Here is a 19602-nt window from a genome sequence, read left to right as displayed (position 1 = left end):
CGCGCTCCCCCCCTCTCCAGAATTGCAGCCAGCGGCAGCAGCGGGGATGAATCACTTAACGGCATGACACGGAGATCCATAGCTCTGCGTGCCGCTGGCTGGTCTGGTCTCTCTCTGGCTCCTGAACTGACTGTCCAATCACGCTCTCGCAGGAAGTACTGCGAGAGCGTGATTGGACAGTCAGTTCAGGAAACAGAGAGAGGCCAGACCAGCCAGCGGCACGCAGAGCTATGGATCTCCAGTCGTCATGCTGGTAAGTGATTCATCCCCGCTGCTGCCGCTGGCTACAATTCTGGAGGGGGGGCCCCTAGGTGAGGGAGGGGGGTTTCTGGTGCCTGCTGCCCACATTACGATTTTCAGGTGTCTGCTGCCCACATTACGATTTTCAGGTGTCTGCTGCCCACATTACGATTTTCAGGTCACTGCTGCCCACATTACGATTTTCTGGTCACTGCTGCCCACATTACGATTTTCAGGTGTCTGCTGCCCTCATTGCGATTTTCAGGTGTCTGCTGCCCACATTACGATTTTCTGGTCACTGCTGCCCACATTACGATTTTCTGATCACTGCTGCCCACATTGCGATTTTCTGATCACTGCTGCCCACATTGCGATTTTCTGGTGACTGCTGCCCACATTACGATTTTCAGGTGTCTGCTGCTCACATTGCGATTTTCAGGTGTCTGCTGCCCACATTACGATTTTCTGGTCACTGCTGCCCACATTACGATTTTCTGATCACTGCTGCCCACATTGCGATTTTCAGGTGTCTGCTGCCCACATTACGATTTTCTGGTCACTGCTGCCCACATTACGATTTTCAGGTGTCTGCTGCCCACATTGCGATTTTCAGGTGTCTGCTGCCCACATTGCGATTTTCAGGTGTCTGCTGCCCACATTACGATTTTCTGGTGACTGCTGCCCACATTGCGATTTTCTGGTGCCTGCTGCCCACATTGCGATTTTCTAATGCCTGCTGCCCACATTGCGATTTTCTGGTGTCTGCTGCCCACATTGCGATTTTCTGGTAACTGCTGCCCACATTGCGATTTTCTGGTGTCTGCTGCCCACATTGTGATTTTCAGGTGTCTGCTGCACACATTGTGATTTTCAGGTGTCTGCTGCACACATTGTGATTTTCAGGTCTCTGCTGCCCACATTACGATTTTCTGGTCACTGCTGCCCACATTGCGATTTTCAGGTGTCTGCTGCCCACATTACGATTTTCTGGTCACTGCTGCCCACTTTTGGGGGGGGGGTATCTGCCACCAACCTGATTGCATTTTGGGGGGGTATCTGCCGCCAATTTGATTGCATTTTGTGGGGGTATCTGCCGCCTACCTGATTGCATGTTGTGGGGGTATCTGCCGCCAACCTGATTGCATTTTGTCGGAAAATCTGCTGCGATTTGACTACTTGATGAATTATCATGAGGCATGTAACTACTTGAATATTTTATCTAAAATGTATCTGGTCGGACCTAATCTCTGTGAATAACACCGCTACTTATGTTGTGTTTTTTTTTTTTTTAAGTCTGCCCATGACTCATCGTGACCACGCCGATGTTCCAGTGCGTGGTGACACCCATTTACTTTCGCTGCGGCGCGCTGCGCGCGCCGCATGTGGACATATCCCTATTGGAGACTGTCCTCAGAAGTGCTCACAATCTTTTCCCTACCATAAACTCATGCAAAATTTCTAGAGTACATGTGTATGTGAGCCCAAAATGGGGGGGGGGGGCGAGGAGGAGGGGATCGGGGGGGGGGGGGGGCCCCGGGCTGAAACTTCCTTGGTGGGCCCTTAGTGTCCCAGTCCGACCCTGCCGGAGCGCGGTTCATTTTTTCCAGAAACAAAAACTCCCGCGCTGCAGCATTTTTTGGATATCTGAGGTGTTTCTGCCTCAATGTTAAAGAATAGGAAAGTGAAAAACCGCTATGAAAAACGCTAGATCAGAGCGGTTTTCCAAGCGTTTTTGTTACAGTAACTGTTCAGTAACAGCTTTACTGTAATAATAATAATTGACATCTGCTACACAAAAACGCTCCAGAAAATGCTAGGCATGTTTAGAAAATATGCCTAGAATCGCACTGAAATCTGCCTACAAAAACCTCTAGCGTTTTACGGATCTGCTCGAGGTTTTTGGTGTGCACTGGGCCTAAGGCTGGGAGCACACTTGTATTGGCAGCGCTGAAAGTGTTTCTGAAGCTGTGCAGTGCTCCGCATTTGTCCTGTGTTTGCGTTTGTATTTTCTACCCACGTTGTTTGAGATTTTTTGGGGTTTCAATGCAATGTACTGAATTTGAAAATATGTGTGTCATGCGGTAAAAAGCAAACTGGTGTGCAAATTAAAATAGTGGAAAAAAGCGTGAATGCAAAATGTGAATGTGATATGTACGAACAGAGGAGCCAAGCAAAGTAAAACAATCTTCTAAAAATTATAAAAAGAGGGAAGTCGAGCTGGACTTACCTTCAGGGATGGTCGTAGTCAGCCAACTTCGCGGCGCTGGAACTACGCGTAGTTTTCCGCGATTACGCTTCGCAAACTACGGCTACGAAATCATAAACTTCGCTACGTTTGCATTTCGTAAACTACGCATTGAAATACGTAAGCTTCGCTTAGTGCGAAGCGTAGTTGATGCGGACGCTTATGCCCTTATGCGGAAAAATGTCCGCAATAATCCGCTAACTATGCCAATGGGTGAACTAATATATGCGTACATACCACCTTCCAATGCGGAATTGTATACGTATAGAAGGGCAATAATGCTTCTGGGCATGCGCAATGATCCGTATAGACGCAGTTACCGCACGCGTAGTTGACTTTGCAATACAAACGTCAACTACGCATAGCGGGCGAAGCTTCGCATAGCGGGACTACGACTACACGAAAATACATATGCGAAGTTTTTAAACTTCGTCTATGAACTACGATGCGTAGTTGCGGACTACGACGCGTAGATTGGCGCTGGCGTAGTTTACGAGCAACCCGGCTTACCTTCCTCTGGTAGTGGACATATTTAAATATGTCCACTACCAAAGAGAGGTAAGTCCACCTCGACTTCCCTCTTTTTATCATTTTTAGAACATTGTTTTACTCTGCTTGGTGCCTCTGTTCGTACATATTACAGCACGCTTAAGTCCACCCCTGGTGGAGGGGTTCTTTCCCCATTTTCCTATCTACAGAGAGCAACTTTTATACCTGAGTGGGGTCAGGTACTAATACTCCCCACCTGCCTGTCAAGTGGTTGCCTGATGGTAACCCACCTTTGTGAGTATAGGAACCTTTGACATTATATTATATATTGAGCTTGCCAGACAATCTTGCACTATTGGGCTCTTGGTGTCCTCTGTTTTGTTTTTACAAGCAAAATGTGAATGAACCCAAACAATGTGTGATTCCCAAGCAGGCAATTGACTACATTGTTCAGTGCAAAATAGTAAGTACACCCCAGGAATATTATTTAACTCCATCAACATATTGCAAAATATAGATGTTTAATCTTATTTTTTAAATTAATAATTATAATAATGATAAACACAAATGCACTCTGTGCGTCTAGAAAAGGAAACCACACTCCTACATTTATCACCATCTCAAATACATAAAATTAGCAAAGCAGTTCATCTTTTTGCACAACAAAAATCACTGTGTCTTTTCAGCACCACAGATTGCAATATACGTTTCCTGCTATTAAGTACAAGGTGCTTTTGTTTGACGACAGTATCAGTATGCATTCTGCTACTGTAGCCAAACACACATCCCGTAACAGTCAATGCATCATTAGGAGTTATGTGTTCGACTATAGCAGAGGTGCACACACTTTTTCGGCCTGTGAGCTACTGTAAAAAATTAGCAAGTCAAAATGTACAATTTTAAGAGCACAATTGTCTGTACAGAATGAAAAATGTAGTGGGGTCTGGATCTACCATGAAGTCCTTTGCGATCTACCGGTAGATCGCAATCTACCTAATGGGCAGCCCTGGACTATAGTGTAGTTGAAATTGTGTTTGGTGTGGTTGAAGGTTAGTGTTAGGCATTTCAATAGTTACTATTAGGTGTATCGGTAGTAAGGTTAGTGTTAGGTGTATCGGAAGTAAGGTTAGTGTTAGGTGTATTGGTAGTAAGATAATTGTTAGGTGTATTGGTATGAGAGTTAGTGTTGGGTGAATTGGTAGAAAGATTAGTGTTAGGTGTATCCTTAGTAAGGTTAGTGTTAGGTGTATTGTTAGTAAGATAAGTGTTAGGTAGTAAGTGTTAGGTGTATTGGTAGTAAGATAAGTGTTAGGTGTTAGGTAGTAAGATAAGTGTCAGTATGAGGGTTAGTGTTGGGTGTATTGGTAGTAAGATTAGTGTTGGGTATATCAGTATGAGGATTAGTGTGAAGTGTACTGGTGGTAAGATTAGTGTTATGTGTATTGGTATAAGGGTAAATGTAATATGTATTAGTAGGAAGGTTACTGTTCGGTGTATCTGTAGGAGATTAGTGTGAGTGGATAGGGTTTGGGGAGATAAGGTTAGGCTATGTTACCACTAGGGTGCCGGGTCTGTTTCCTAATCTGACGTGGCACTAGTGCAAAAATTGCATCCGATTCCAATAGCTGTTCCAATGATTCAGATGCGATGTCTGAAAAAATGCAGCAGGATTTTTTTTTTATAAACATATGTGCACCATGTAGTGAAATGTATATGCAACCCAGAAAGGTATTAGCAATGGTAAATAATCTATAAACACACAACAACTACCAGTATCAGCTGTTCAACTGCCAAGTAGTTTTTATTTTCAGTATAGTAGGAAACATGGCAAGCTAGGTTACATATCAATCATGAGATTGAGATAAACGATGGAGATGATTTTGCTGTCTTTGATCTAGGAAATTGTTACTCCTGTAGTCGGAGGAAGCGGGTTGAGACCCGTGAAATGCATTGCAAAATTTTGGAATTACGAATAAAGTTGATTTTTTTTTCTGATAAAGTGACTGTTTTGAGTCTATTTGGGGATGGAAGTCCACCAAGGCCTCCCTTCTTAAATTGATTTTAAATATTTTACTTTGCTACTGACGCCTCTGTTTACGTACTAATCATATGTTCTAGTCCACCCTTGGTGGAGGGGAGTCACCCAATTCTTTTCCTGTCTACAGAGAGTATCTTTTAGGGCCTGCACACACTGCTGCGCTTGTGCTGCGTTTTTAAAAACGCATGCGTTTTTAAAATCGCAAGGTCTTTTGAAAAATAATGAAAATCGTGATGACCTGTACCCACTGGTGTGATGCACTTTTAGGAAAAAAACGCAATCGCAGTGCCTGCTGCGCTTTTTTAAGCACAGCGCTTGAAAATAACGTATGAAAAAATGCAATGCAATTCAGTTGCGTTTGTTTCAGAAGTCAATATCCCAGAAGACTCTGCAATTTCCTGATTCCTATTAAAATGTAAACTAGAAAAATAACAAAGGATTCTTTAGCCAATCAGCAATTACAAGAAAAATGCAAACGCATCAAAAACGCAGGCAAAAGCGCATGCGTTTTTAAAAACGCATACGATGCATTTTTAAAACTACATGCGCTTGCGATTTTGCTTGTGTTTTTTCAGTGTGTACAGGCCTTAAACCCAAGTGGTGTCGGGTCAAATCTCCCCACCTGCCTATACAGTGGTTGCCTTAGTGGTGACCCACCTTTGTGACTACCCGCCTTTCATTTACAATTATTTATCATTTGTTACTTACTTACTACACTATACGGGCTCTCATTTTCTCTCCTTGTTGTATTTCCTAGATGGCAGTATTTGAATTAGGAACAGAAGATATGCGATCATATGACCAGATCAATAATCAATCAATATACTGTAGGCATGTGGCTGTTTTATTACAACTGAAATGAGTTTCAATAGATTAAGGACCTGTCAAAAAACATAAAGATCTATTTCTATACTTCCTTACTCTTAGGCTCTAAATACACTTTCACGTTTTGCAGTCAATTTGCTATAGCCAGGGCTAACAGAACACGCCCGCAGGGCCTAGTGCCAGGGATCAGCAGCTGGACATGGCTTAGGCACACTGTGCATTTGTTGTAATCCGCAGGATCGCCCAGCTGCATGATTTATCAGCAAAGTTTCTATACCGTCTCCAGAGTAATAGCTTACCCGACATAAAATACAAGAATGGGAATTTCATGTAGCACAGCAAGCGTTAACCTTTGGGTTATTACGGCAGAGTGTTTTGCCCATGTTATTATCAGCATGAGACATTAGGTATAGGTCCCGGTGTCGGCAAAAGGGTTAATCAAGCAATGATCTTCCTCAAAGAGCAAGTCATTAGAAGGATCATTTGTGCAGAGAGAACCTCCTACATGCCTACACATGGAGCCCTCCCTTCCTCTTTCATCAGCTGTAATTCTATGGCAGGATTCTGGGCTGCAGTCCGAATCCTTTCCATGGCTTCCTGTATCACAGCAGGGACTCGGGCAGCATTACCTGGCCTGTAAAAGCTTCTTTGCAGTTCTACATTACAGCTTTCTGTGAAGTACTATTAGAGAAAAGAGACACCCACGGAGAGGCAGAAAAGAAAGCATTTTACTGCAGAGGGTAAGGCTGAAGTAAAAGAGGCCAGAGTAACAGCCCCATAATTCCTGCTGGGTTAGAGGACAGAAAAATAAGCATGTATCTCGCTATAGAGAGACACAGAAGAGGAATAGCTATATGAATGGTTGGAGAGACCTCTGCAGTCTCTCAAAGTCATTTACCAGGAAGCAATGAGAGATGGATGTGTTATTCTACTACTTACATAACATGGTGAAGTAATGTACTCTTTGTGTGATCGATACTGTTATAAATGCTGTATTAATGGAAGGACAAAAGGGAGAAGGATGAGAGATGCATTATGGTCACATGTGGCTATCTTGCAATTATTGATAGTGTATTAATGGTTATTAATGTCCATTCATATAAGAGGAATTCACTTGTGCATAGCTCACCCTGGCTTGCCACTCATTATACAAAGTGGACAAAACAATCATCCTTTCACAGCTAAGCTGTCCTTGTGATTTAACTATTGTCCTGCCAGTCTGACTTCTCTTTCACAGGGAACATGTATAGATCTGTTGCTCTAAGGCAAGGCTTCCCAACCCTGTCCTCAAGTACCACCGACAGTGTATGTTTTGCAGAAAACCACAAACGTTCACAGGTGAGGTAATTAGTGTCTCAGCAGAGCCGATTAACTACCGTACGTCTGTGAGTTTATACAAAAGGTGCACTGTTTAGTCGTACTTGCGGACAGGGTTGGGAAGAACTGCTCTAAGGCTCCTTTCTCACTAGAGATGTCGCGAACGGTTCGCCTGTGAACGGTTCCAGGCGAACTTTGGGGGTTCGCGTTCGCCTGCATCAGGCGAACTTTTGCGGAAGTTCAATTCGCCCCATAATGCTCTATTGAGCAAAACTTTGACCCTCCATATCACTGTCAGCAGACACATTATTGCCAAACACACTGCTCTCACTGCTGGAGGCCCGCCCTCCTCCAAGCAAGGTCCTTATACCATTTGACTCAGTTGTCTGCCTACACTAATTAGTTATGGGACAGCTGCTACACACTCTGCTAGGGAGATTTTAATTAGCCTCTTGTGGGTTCCCTCTCTGTTTAGGTTCCCTTTAAGGATTTGTAGCATAAAAGCCAACTCACATTGGCTGGGATTTGAACCCGGGTCTCACTGTGTGGTGGGCAAGCACCCTAACCACTGTACCACAACAGTACTAACTGAAGCTGGCCTAACATTTACCATTTATGCTCAATACAACAGAAAAAGTAGACAAGACAAATAACATTTATATCACTCTTTTCTCCTGGCGGACTCAAAGCACCAGAGCTGCAGCCACTAGGGCATGCTCTATAGGCAGTAGCAGTGTTAGGAAGACTTGCCTAAGGTCTCCTACTGAATAGGTGCTGGCTTACTGAACAGACAGAGCTGAGATTTGAACTCTGGTTTCCTGTGTCAGAGGCAGAGCCCTTAACCAGTACACCATGCAGCCACTGCTTACAGATATGTAGCCAGACGTGGCCTTGCCTTTTGTGTTCAACAGTTGTCCAAAGAGAACCCCAGATAGCCAGGTAGATTCATCTCTCTCTCTCTCTCTCTCTCTCTCTCTCTCTTTTTCTCTTTTTCTCTCTCTCTGTCTCTCTAGTAGGGATGGTCACCGCTTTCCGCGGAATTGTATTTTTGAGCATAAATAGATTGAGCATAAATGGTACATGCTAGGCTGGCTTCAGCATGTAGTGTTGGTGAGAGAGAGAGCTGAATCTACCTGGCTATCTGGGGATCTCTTTGGACAACTGTTGAACACAAAAGACAAGGCCATGTCTGGCTACATATCCGTAAGCAGTGGCTGCATGGTGTAATGGTTAAGGGCTCTGCCTCTGACACAGGAGACCAGAGTTCAAATCTCAGCTCTGTCTGTTCAGTAAGCCAGCACCTATTCAGTAGGAGACCTTAGGCAAGTCTTCCTAACACTGCTACTGCCTATAGAGCATGCCCTAGTGGCTGCAGCTCTGGTGCTTTAAGTCCGCCAGGAGAAAAGTGTGATATAAATGTTATTTGTCTTGTCTACTTTTTCTCTTGTATTGAGCATAAATGGTAAATTTTAGGCCAGCTTCAGTTAGTACTGTTGTGGTACAGTGGTTAGGGTGCTTGCCCACCACACAGTGAGACCCAGGTTCAAATCCCAGCCAATGTGAGTTGGCTTTTATGCTACAAATCCTTAAAGGGAATCTAAACGGAGAAGGATATGGATTTTTACTTTTAAAATAATACCAGTTGCCTGAATCGCCTGCTGATCCTGTGTCTCACTTTTAGCCACAGCGCCTGAACAAGCATGCAGATCAGGTGCTCTGACTGAAGTCAGACTGGATTAGCTGCATGCTTGTTTCAGGGTGTGATTCAGCCACTATTGCAGTCACAAAGATCAGCTGGACTGCCAGGCAACTGGTATTGTTTACAGGAAACATCCATATCACTATCAGTTAAGGTTCCCTTTAAGCAACCTAATGTTTCTATTGCATTGAGCATAAATGGTAAATTTTAGGCCAGCTTCAGTTACTACTGTAGTGGTACAGTGGTTAGGGTGACTTGCCCACCACACAGTGAGATCTGGGTTTGATTCCCAGCCATGGTATGATGTAAACTGGTTTTTGATATAGTGTAATTCCCTGGCAGATGAGACCCTCCTCCCTCCGGTAGGAGGGAGGAGGGAATAGGTAGAAAGGTAGAAGGGTGGGAGGAGGGAGGAGGAGGAGGGGACCCACAAGAGGCTAATTAAAATCTCCCTAGCAGAGTGTGTAGCAGCTGTCCCATAACTAATTAGTGTAGGCAGACAACGGAGTCAAATGTTATAAGGACCTTGCTTGGAGGAGGGAGGGAGGGTCCTCCAGCATTGATGTGTATTTCACTCAGTCAGGTGTGCCTCCAGGTATTAGAGCTCTTGAAACATGTTTTCTATCATTTTTCCAGCCAGTAGAATTTTTTAAAATTTTTAAAGTTCGCCTCCCCATTGAAGTCTATTGCGGTTCGCGAACTTTTTCGCGAACCAAACCTTTCGCGGAGGTTCGTGAACAGAGTTCGCGAACCTAAAATCGGAGGTCCGCGACATCTCTATTTCTCACTTTAGCGGTTGCAGTGCACATCCTAAAATATAGGATCGCACCATATCGGTCATAAGTTGCATTGCTGCTTGCCATTGCCATGTGACCTATACAGTACAGCATAAAGTCAATGGAGTTTATGATTGTGCTGCTTAACGTACTGTTACAACTCGTTGCACCTCAACGACATTAATAATTTAACTATCCCTTTTATTGGCTGCAGTATTGGAGGACTTAAAAATTGAAACAGGAAATTTGAGCACCTGAGGTGCCATGGGAGTTTGGGCGTCCCATAGGCTAATACCAGCTATAAGAAATTTGGGCACTGGAGGCACCCAGTAGTGGCTCCTGGCACCCGCTATATGTAGCCGTAGTTTGCATAGTGGGCTACCCCAGGCAACCGCTATTTTATCAGGTGCCTCCAGTACCCAAATTTACATTCATGGTAGTGCCCAATATTTATCCTACTACAGCATAGGTGGTGAGGATATTGGTGAGTTTGCAGTGGGGGTGGGGGGGTGATTAAGGTTAGGCATCAGTGAGTGGGTTAGTAAGGGTTAGGTATTGATGTGTGTAGGGTAGTGATTAGAGTTATTTATCAGTGGGTTGTTGGTTAGGATTAGGCATCGGGAGAGGGAGGGCAAATACCGGTAGGTTTAACGATAGTAAAATATCATTTACCAATATTTTTCTAATGGAATTACCACTGCCCAATAGTAGACGATCGGTAATTTTACCTACATTCTACTAGTGACTATTTTACATTTCCGCAGCGTCTATTTTGCATGTACGCTTGACGTTTTCCTTCCTTACATATAACGTGAACTCAGATTAATGAAGCAAAAATGTTGCTTGACAAAAGGACTTCTGGATTGCATAAAAGCCTTCAGAGCTGTATTCAGTCGACATTTTTCTCTGCTTCTCCTTATCTGGTCTGATATGAGAAACTGAAAAATGTGTTTGATTAGCTGAATATGACTGAGGAAGGCTCTGTCCAAATAAATCTACCGCAGAATGGCTCGATATGCCAGCTGTTCCCCCTACTAGACAGACAGTTTAATTTTACAGATCTGAGTTTACTTTTTGCATACCTCTCCCAGCATGAGATAAGATTGTATAAAGTGACATCTTCTAGCAGGGTGTGACTTTTGACTAAAAATATTTTGATATATGACCCAACCTGACACACCTCCAATAATACCCTTGCAGTGTTCTCCCCAGAATTTTTTTTCCAGCCGGATGGCTTGAAAATGTAGCCAGGTGGCATGAAAAAGTAGCCAGGTGGGGCGAGATGAGAGAATGCAGGACCGGTGTTTTGACGCGCAACTCTGCTTACAGCATAGGAGGAGGAGTTGAGCTGATAACAGCCGGGTGCTCACCAAAATTAGCCAGGAGGAGCACCCGGCTAAAACAGCCTGTGGAGAGCACAGCCCTTGTCACAACCCTAGTCATGCAGACCATGAAAAGTGCACAATCTGGTTGGCTGGAAAACTCCATCCAGTCACTATTGCTCCTTATAGGCCAGAGTCAACCAGGACCAGATTTTTTGGAAGGATTACAAGGCTAGTACCTAGGGCAATGGGAAGGCTGGGGTACTGCTGTGTACTATTCATACCTGTCTCATGGTTACCCGCATGGTCTGTCCACCGCCCACCTGCATCCACAGCCTTCAATATGCAGTGTCTGCACAGCAGATCATTTTCTCCTGTGTCACGACATCCTTACTCGCTGCTCTGTTCGGCATAATCAGATCTCAGATCAGTGGTTGTCGGAGCCCACAACAGGAAGTGAGCTGATCTGCTATATACCCCATTTAAAAACGGTGTGTGATATCTATATTATACATTTTATGCACAATATTCTGTTGCTCTATTAGCTCAATTGATCTGATTTGATTAGACAACCAAAGTGATAGATCAGCACTCTTACACTGGTCTTAAGTCTTGATTGGGAGTTGACTAGTGATGGATTCCTAATCATTCAGAAGTTTATAAATTTGGTGCCAGCCACCTGTGCTCCTTATCCCCAATGATGCAAGACTGTGAAACCGGTCAGGAAGGAGACGGGCGGCACCTTTAGACCTATCGTTGGTCAGCACACATGCGCACATTTCTTCTTTGGTACCCATGCTTTTTTGCTTGTTTGATATAGTTTTAAAAAACAAAAACAGTCTACTCTTAGAACTGTCTTTTTCTTTTTATGTTCATACTCTGAAACATTGTGTTGACACCGCTTGGAGGAAAATATTACTCCTCTGAACTTTGAGGATTTATTCTGCACTCTTGGTTACTAAAGCTTTACATACTACCTTATAACGTGGGTTGTAAGTGGCTGGTAAACCTTATTTCTGTGATTGGTGATGGTGCGCACTTTATTGTAAAAGTCCAGAAAAGGAAGCTTAGTAGATAATTGCTGTCTGAGCTGATATATTTCAATTTGACCAGTGTTGATTTACTAATATATATTGGGAAGGTTGAGGCTTTAAAGGGACCCTGAGGTCCCGTTGCGGCGTAAGTGTCCTGCGCATGTGCAGTTCAGTCTTTAGAGAACTGTGCAGGACGCTTACGGAGATCACGCGGCAATCACGCGACTTCACTCGAAAGTCGACGATTACCGGAGCCGCCAGCGGGTGGAGGGAAGAGACCAGGAGGATCCCAGGGGACCTTGCAGGCTATGGGGGCTGGAGGAAGCCCCAGATAAGTCCAAATTTAGGGGGGGGGGGTTTACCACTCAGTGTCCCTTTAAACTAAAACGTGGCCTGCCATGATAAGGAACAGATTCCTAATCATACAGGCTGTATGTGTATACTTACTTCAACAGTTGTAAGGAGTATAGCTTTAAAATATGTTCAAGCTATGATTTTAACTTTCTTCATTTCCTTTTAACAAAAAAAACTTGTCCATTTTGTCTCAGAACGCATCCCTTGTTATTTCCAGTATTCCACAATCTCCAGCGCTGGAGGCAGAGGATTTAATTAAAGTAGTTGGTCACAATCCCACACAAAGGTTTTTTTTTTTTTTTTTTTTTGGTAGATGACTTTAAAAGCATTAATTAGAAGATAAATGTGACAAGAAAATGCCTGCATTCATGTCCAATTATATATACACACATCCAGTGTTCTGTCATGTGGCAGCATGCACATTCCTGCACTGACCAGGGCTGCAAACCACTTTAATTGCTGACATACCTAACAACAGTTCCACAGTTTACTGTTCTCATTCAGTTCCTTACCTGGATTTAATCAACCACAGAACCTGTGAAGTTCACGAGTCAGTAATTAAAGGGACCATGCGCCATCCCTTCATCTGACACTGTAAACTTATGAAACACTTCCACTGTTTGGAATGTAATTATGTAGACAAGTGTCAGTGCATGAAATGTGGACAGTCACGTTGATGAGAAAAAGGCATTTGTACTTGTGATTCTCATGAGCTGTGCCAAGGGAAATACATAACGAATATTAGATGGGGTGGATCTCTGTCATGTTCATAGTGAATAATGACTAGGCCAGAACAAACCTTACCGCATCGCTCTCTCCCAGGAGGTGCCTTCCAAACCCAATATTGATCTGAAGTACTGCTATTTGCATTCTGCACGGAGGGAAGCAGGATTTCCATGAACTAACTGTACTGCACTATGGTTGCCATTTATCTGTGCACTCTATACCTAAAACCTGCCACTGCAAAAAAAAAAAAAAAAAAAAAAAAAAAATGTGTGTGTGTCTATGTATATGTATATATATATATATATATATATATATATATATATATATATATATATATATATATATATATATATATATACCAAGGGATGAGCAGCACAAACCAAATTTTATGCAATTCTATGCAAAGTATGCATGCAGCACTGGAGGTCCCCAGACTCCATAAGAAATATATAAATACAGAGGGGCTGCAGCACACAACAGGAAAACAGTGACAGGGGCTCTTGGTCACGCTTTAACCACGCCCACCTCTAGCACAGTTAAGCATATACATGAGTGGATTGCACATGTTCAGAGAGTTCATTTGGTAGCTAGTGAAAGGTGAGGCGTTTTTAATTTCCTTTTCTCCCATTTAGTTGACTCTTGGGTTTTTGGATTAGTTCCCACTAGAAGGCTTATAAAAACTGGCATTTTGCATGGTAGAGTAGGACTCACCAGATTGGGGACAAGCCAGGCCATCTCTTTACACACCTAGGGGTGCGGTGGCAGCACTGAGTGCCCTCACAATGCTGCATCTTATGACATATGCCCCCGCCCACTATAGCTACGCCTCTGGTACTGGCTTAGGATTATGTGAAATTGTTAGGGCCATGGTTGCAGAAAGTCTCTTAAAGTGCTTTTATATATATATATATATATATATATATATATATATATATATATATATATATATATATATATATATATATACATACATACATACATACATACATACATACATACATACATACATACATACATACAGGCTGCAGCACACAACAGGAAAACAGTGACAGGGGCTCTTGGTTATGCTTTAACGCGCTTAAGCTCACCAACTGCGCCAAAGTGTCCCCAATCTGGTGAGTCCTACTCTACCATGCAAAATGCCAGTTTTTATAAGCCGTCTAGTGGGAACTAATCCAAAAACACAAGAGTCAACTAAATGGGAGAAAAGGAAATTAAAAACTCCTCACCTTTCACTAGCTACCAAATGAACTCTCTGAACATGTGCAATCCACTCATTTATATGCTTAACTGTGCTAGAGGTGGGCGTGGTTAAAGCGTAACCAAGAGCCCCTGTCACGGTTTTCCTGTTGTGTGCTGCAGCCCCTCTGTATTTATATATTTCTTATGGAGTCTGGAGACCTCCAGTGCTGCGTGCATGCTTGGCATAGAATTGCATAAAATTTGGTTTGTGCTGCTCATCCCTTGGTATTTATTTATAATTTTCCCCTGTGAGCCTGCATAACCACGCCCACCTCTAGCACAGTTAAGCATATAAATGAGTGGATTGCACATGTTCAGAGAGTTCATTTGGTAGCTAGTGAAAGGTGAGGTGTTTTTAATTTCCTTTTCTCCTATTTAGTTGACTCTTGGGTTTTTGGATTAGTACCCACTAGATGGCTTATAAAAACTGGCATTTTGCATGGTAGAGTAGGACTCACCAGATTTGGGACACTTTGGCGCAGTTGATGAGCTTAAGCGCGTTAAAGCATAACCAAGAGCCCCTGCCACTGTTTTCCTGTTGTGTGCTGCAGCAGCCCCTATGTGTATATATATATATATATATATATATATATATATATATATATATATATATATATATATATATATATATATATATATATATATATATATATATATATATATATATATTCTCATAAAGCACTTTAAGAGACTTTCTGCAACCATGGCCCTAACAATTTCACATAGTCCTAAGCCAGTATCAGAGGCTTAGCTATGGTGGGCGGGGGGGGGGGGGGGGCGGGGGGGGCATATGTCATAAGACGCAGCATTGCTATTAATTAACACATCTGGCTATCTAAAGGGAGGGTACATCTGGCTATCTAATGGGGGGCACATCTGGCTATCTGAACAGCATTTGTATATTTGGCTCTGCCTATGACCACACCCACATTCTGGTGCATGGCCACACCCATTTCTTGCTCAGGACTGTCCAGAGGAGGTTGCAAAAACTGTCTTTGTCCCCAGGCACTGAAAACCCGTAGCTTACCTCTCGCTGGTACTAAATCCTGAGGCAGCAAAGGAGCACATATTCAGCTTCACTGCTTTAAAGTATAATTTAAAGTATACCTGAACTGAGAGGGCTATAGTGGCTGCCATATTTATTTCCTTTTAACCATTTCTGCCGCCCGGACGGCTGCTCTGCTGTGGTGCTGCGCTTCGGCGCGCTCCCGGGCATGCCCCCGTGCTGTCCCCCGGTAGCCCTGGGATTCATGAATAGGAACATGGTTCCCAATTACCGATCCGTGTCCCCAGCAGAAAAACCGAAGCGCTCTTACAAGAGGCATCAGTCTTTCTGCACGTAAAATTTTCCACGTCATCCTTGTGCTTCCGGTTAGCGAGAAGCACAAGGAGGAAAAAAAATCAAGGTGGCCATCTTATGGCCAAATAGTAAAACTACATCTACATATTTCCCACTCCAAAATATTACCCAAATAACATTCTTAATGGAAAGAAATTACAATTAAAAAAAAAAAAAAGACATAAATAGTTACCTAAGGGTCTGAACTAAAATATGCATTTGAAGGGGGTATACTACGAACATTTTTTAAATTATAAGCTTGCAAATAGTGATGGACGCAAAATGGAAAAAATGCACCTTTATTTTCAAATAAAATATTGACGCCATACATTGTGATAGGGACAAAATTTTGTTTCAGGTCATGACATAATTTTAAAAACAGATTTCCAGGCTGCAGAATCAACCTTTGACACTAAAGAAAACATTTGGGCACTGTGCTTTATTAAAGTCAATTGAGCACAACTACAAACCACGAGGTTACCCAGCAGAACTTTGATGGGCTTCCCCCACATTCATTTTCCATTCCACCCTCTGTGGTGCACTCCACAGCCACAGGACCTCTGACAGAGGCGCTATATCTGGCTCTTGACCCGACTTTGCTCCCTCCAAAAATTGTTTGCCTGAAGAAGCGGGACTGTTACCCGTGAAACGCGTTGCACTTTTGGAGCTCATAATAAATGTTACTTGAAACTTGAAGTAACCTGCCCGTTGTCTGGCCATTTTTTCAGAAGGGAGGTGAGTCCACCCACTTCCCCCTTTTTAACAATTTTAACTAATTTTACTCTACTTGGCGCCTCTGTTGTTATACCACATAAGAACAAGAAAATGTTATTTTGGAGTATAGATAATGGTTTATTCTATCAGTTTATTTTCAGTTAAGGTTTGCTTTAAATGTTAACTGTTAATTAAAATGAATATATATGGGTAAAACATATATAGATTCAAAGTATAGGTGAAAAGTGATCATTTTAGCTTGCTTTGCTGCTTGTTACTACTTGGCTTCACACCGCTGATCTGCAGCAAGGACATTTCTCTGGCAAACAGAGCGAGCTGGGCTTCAATACAGACCTGACTTCCTCGGAGGTCATCTGACCTTGTTATTGCCTTTGCTGCTGGCCAGGTCAGGCATATTATGAATATCTCTGACATTCATTGCATACAGCTGGCTATACATGGGGTAGCTATGGATCATTGTTCAGTTTACAAATGTGCCTGCTTTATTCTCTTGTCATGCCTCTAAGGCCTTATATGTACTGCCTATTCTTTGCATTGTCTGCATGTATTTACTATGCAGTACGTTTGTATTTACAATAGCTGCAACTGGCTTGACTAAACCAACTTCCTTTATAAAACTCATACTTATTATAAAGGTTCTCTTGTTCATAAAAGCCAGTTATAGCCTAGGTCTAGAAACCAAGGTTATGCATTCAGCATTGAGTGCTACATACATAGTAGGCATATGCAATTCATGTAGTGCTCACTAAAGCAATTGGGACATAGCTCATAAAATAAGCAGTTACTGCCACTCTGTGGTCTATGTCCATCAAACTTATGAAGGCTATAGATCCATACTAAACTTTCCTGCATAGCTATCATGATACAATGTACACTTACAGCAGATCCGAGATGAAAAACTAACAAGTAACTTGTCTATATATCTTATCTAAAGTTTAGATGGTTTACACGGCAAATTTAGCTGCAAACAGTTTTAATAGAATATGATTATTTATTCCTGTGATACAATGACAGCAGCCTCCCCTTTGCCTCTGAAATCAATGGCTAGTAACACCTCCCCCTCCTCCTGCCCAGACTGAGCTCCCATGAGCCCTTGCTACTGCCAAGGCTCTCTGAAAACCTGTGGGCGTGGCTTTTTTAGTTTATAGGGAATTAGAGTATTAAAACTAAAAAAGTATTTGGCTTGAGGAATGCCCTATAAACAATAGGAAAGGAACACAATTATGCAATGTGTAAAAGTTCACCTCAGATCCACTTTAAGAGAAAAGTCCCATGAGAAGTATGGAGGGCGCCAGTGCTGACAACCTTTTTTTCACAATTTAAGCTTTATTGAAGTAACAAATTGTTAATACAATGAGCAACAATCAGAATGACATTCAAAATCAAATAAGCGCAGTTAAGTCAACAAGCATACAGATTAATATCAGAACATAGCTTAGTAATTTTGACTGGTGATAAACTGAAAGTAACTTTTGGTAAGTATGTAATACATCTTGATAGTCAGGTGAAAATTTCTGCACATGTGTAACTGAGGAATAGGGAGGGAAAGAGAAAGGGAAAAGAAGAGCCAGGAAGGGAAGAAAAAAGAAAACGAACAGCTCATAAATCGAAATGAGTGCAACCCAGATTCAAGAGATCATAATGTTCTTGTATTCTTCAGTACATTGATAGTCAAACCAAACCATCCAGGTGATTGAATGTTTCTCACTTTGATCATTTGCAACATGAATTAAATTCTCATTTTTATTAGATGGAGTCAACCAGCTTAACCCATTTTAGTTCCTGGACGTAGAAACTACGTCCAGGAACCATGCGCGCTCCCGCGGCCGATCGCGCGCGTGCACGCGGGCTCCCGGCCCACGGTTCGTTAGCCAGGCAATCAGTGAATCGGGCTAGGGTGCCCGATCACTGATCACCGCTGAAAAAGCGACAGCTTCTCTCGGAAGCTTAGCTTTTTCTGGCTGTTGCCTCCCCCATGCGTCTCTCTAAGCGTATGTTATGCTTAGAGTGACATCATGTAAACAAACTCATGGCCGCCATCTTGTGGCCAAAAAGTAAAACTACAACTAAAAGTAAAAAAAATAAAACTCAAGACACATTTACATTATAAAACCATTGTTTACATCCCACCCTCCCAAAAATACCCAAATAAAATGTTTAATATAAAAAAAAACATGTAAAAAAAAAAAATGTAAATATTTTAAATAAATGTAAATAAATGTAAATATTTACCTAAGGGTCTAAACTTTTTAAATATCAATGTAAAGATGAAATATTTCTATATTTTTTTTATTTTAAACTTGTAAATAGTGATAGATGCAAAACGGAAAAAATGCACCTTTATTTCCAAATAAAATATTTTTAAAAGTGTAATAACCGGGACATATGGGCAAATACAATACGTAAGTTTTAATTATGGAGGCATGCATTATTTTAGAAATCTAATGGCTGAAAACTGAGAAATAATTATTTTTTTCCGGGTTTTTTCTTATTCTTCCTGTTAAAATGCATTTACAGTAAAGTGGCTCTTAGCAAAATGTACCCCCCAAAGAAAGCCTAATTGGTGGCGGAAAAAACAAGATATAGATCAGTTCATTGTGATAAGTAGTGATAAAGTTATAGGCTAATCAATGGGAGGTGAACATTGCTCAAGTGAAAATGACGGAACGCGAATGGGTTAATCCAGTCCTCAATCGAAGGGGGAGAGATACAATTTCAAATAAACTGGTCTCCAAGACAGGATGCTAAGTTGATACCTAAGTAACATTTACGTTACTTAGGTATCAACTTAACATCCTGTCTTGGAGACCTCTTTAGGAAAAGCTTTGAGTTTTTGGGAACTGCGTTGAAGGCCGACTTACTAAATTGGGGTTAAAAGAAAAGCCTTTCATGGTTTGGTCGAATGGCGTCGGTTAAAATGAATCTCCTTCCCAGGTTTCTATATGTCAGCCAGTGCCTCCCCATATTCTTACCACCCTCTTACCTTCGAGACCTCCAAAATTATATAAAAAAAATTCATCTGGGGTAGTAAACCCCCGAGAATCAAACGTGAAATCCTCTCATTACCAAAGGAGAACGGTGAAGTAGCTCTTTCTGACAACCTTTTGAAAGATGTGGCTATCTTTATTGGTCGATGAGCATTTGCCCTTGCAGGGGCACCTCTCTTCCTTGATCTGGCACATATTATTATATAGGTTCAAGTCTAGTAGAAAAGCAGTGGT

At 42.2% G+C, this 19602-nt stretch overlaps 1 long non-coding RNA gene across 1 annotated transcript in view; it reads left to right on the top strand.

Annotated features, from left to right (window-relative positions):
* The first annotated feature begins 202 nt into the window (after positions 1–202).
* LOC137563934 (uncharacterized) overlaps positions 203–19602 on the top strand; it is a 198310-nt gene continuing 178910 nt past the window's right edge. The window contains exon 1 of the long non-coding RNA XR_011030473.1: positions 203–253. This is a non-coding gene — a long non-coding RNA (uncharacterized lncRNA). The remainder of the gene's footprint in view (positions 254–19602) is intronic.

The sequence above is a fragment of the Hyperolius riggenbachi genome, chromosome 3 (genome assembly GCF_040937935.1).
Source record: "Hyperolius riggenbachi isolate aHypRig1 chromosome 3, aHypRig1.pri, whole genome shotgun sequence".
NCBI classification, from domain to species: Eukaryota; Metazoa; Chordata; class Amphibia; order Anura; family Hyperoliidae; genus Hyperolius; species Hyperolius riggenbachi.
This window is presented reverse-complemented; position numbering and strand designations above follow the sequence as displayed.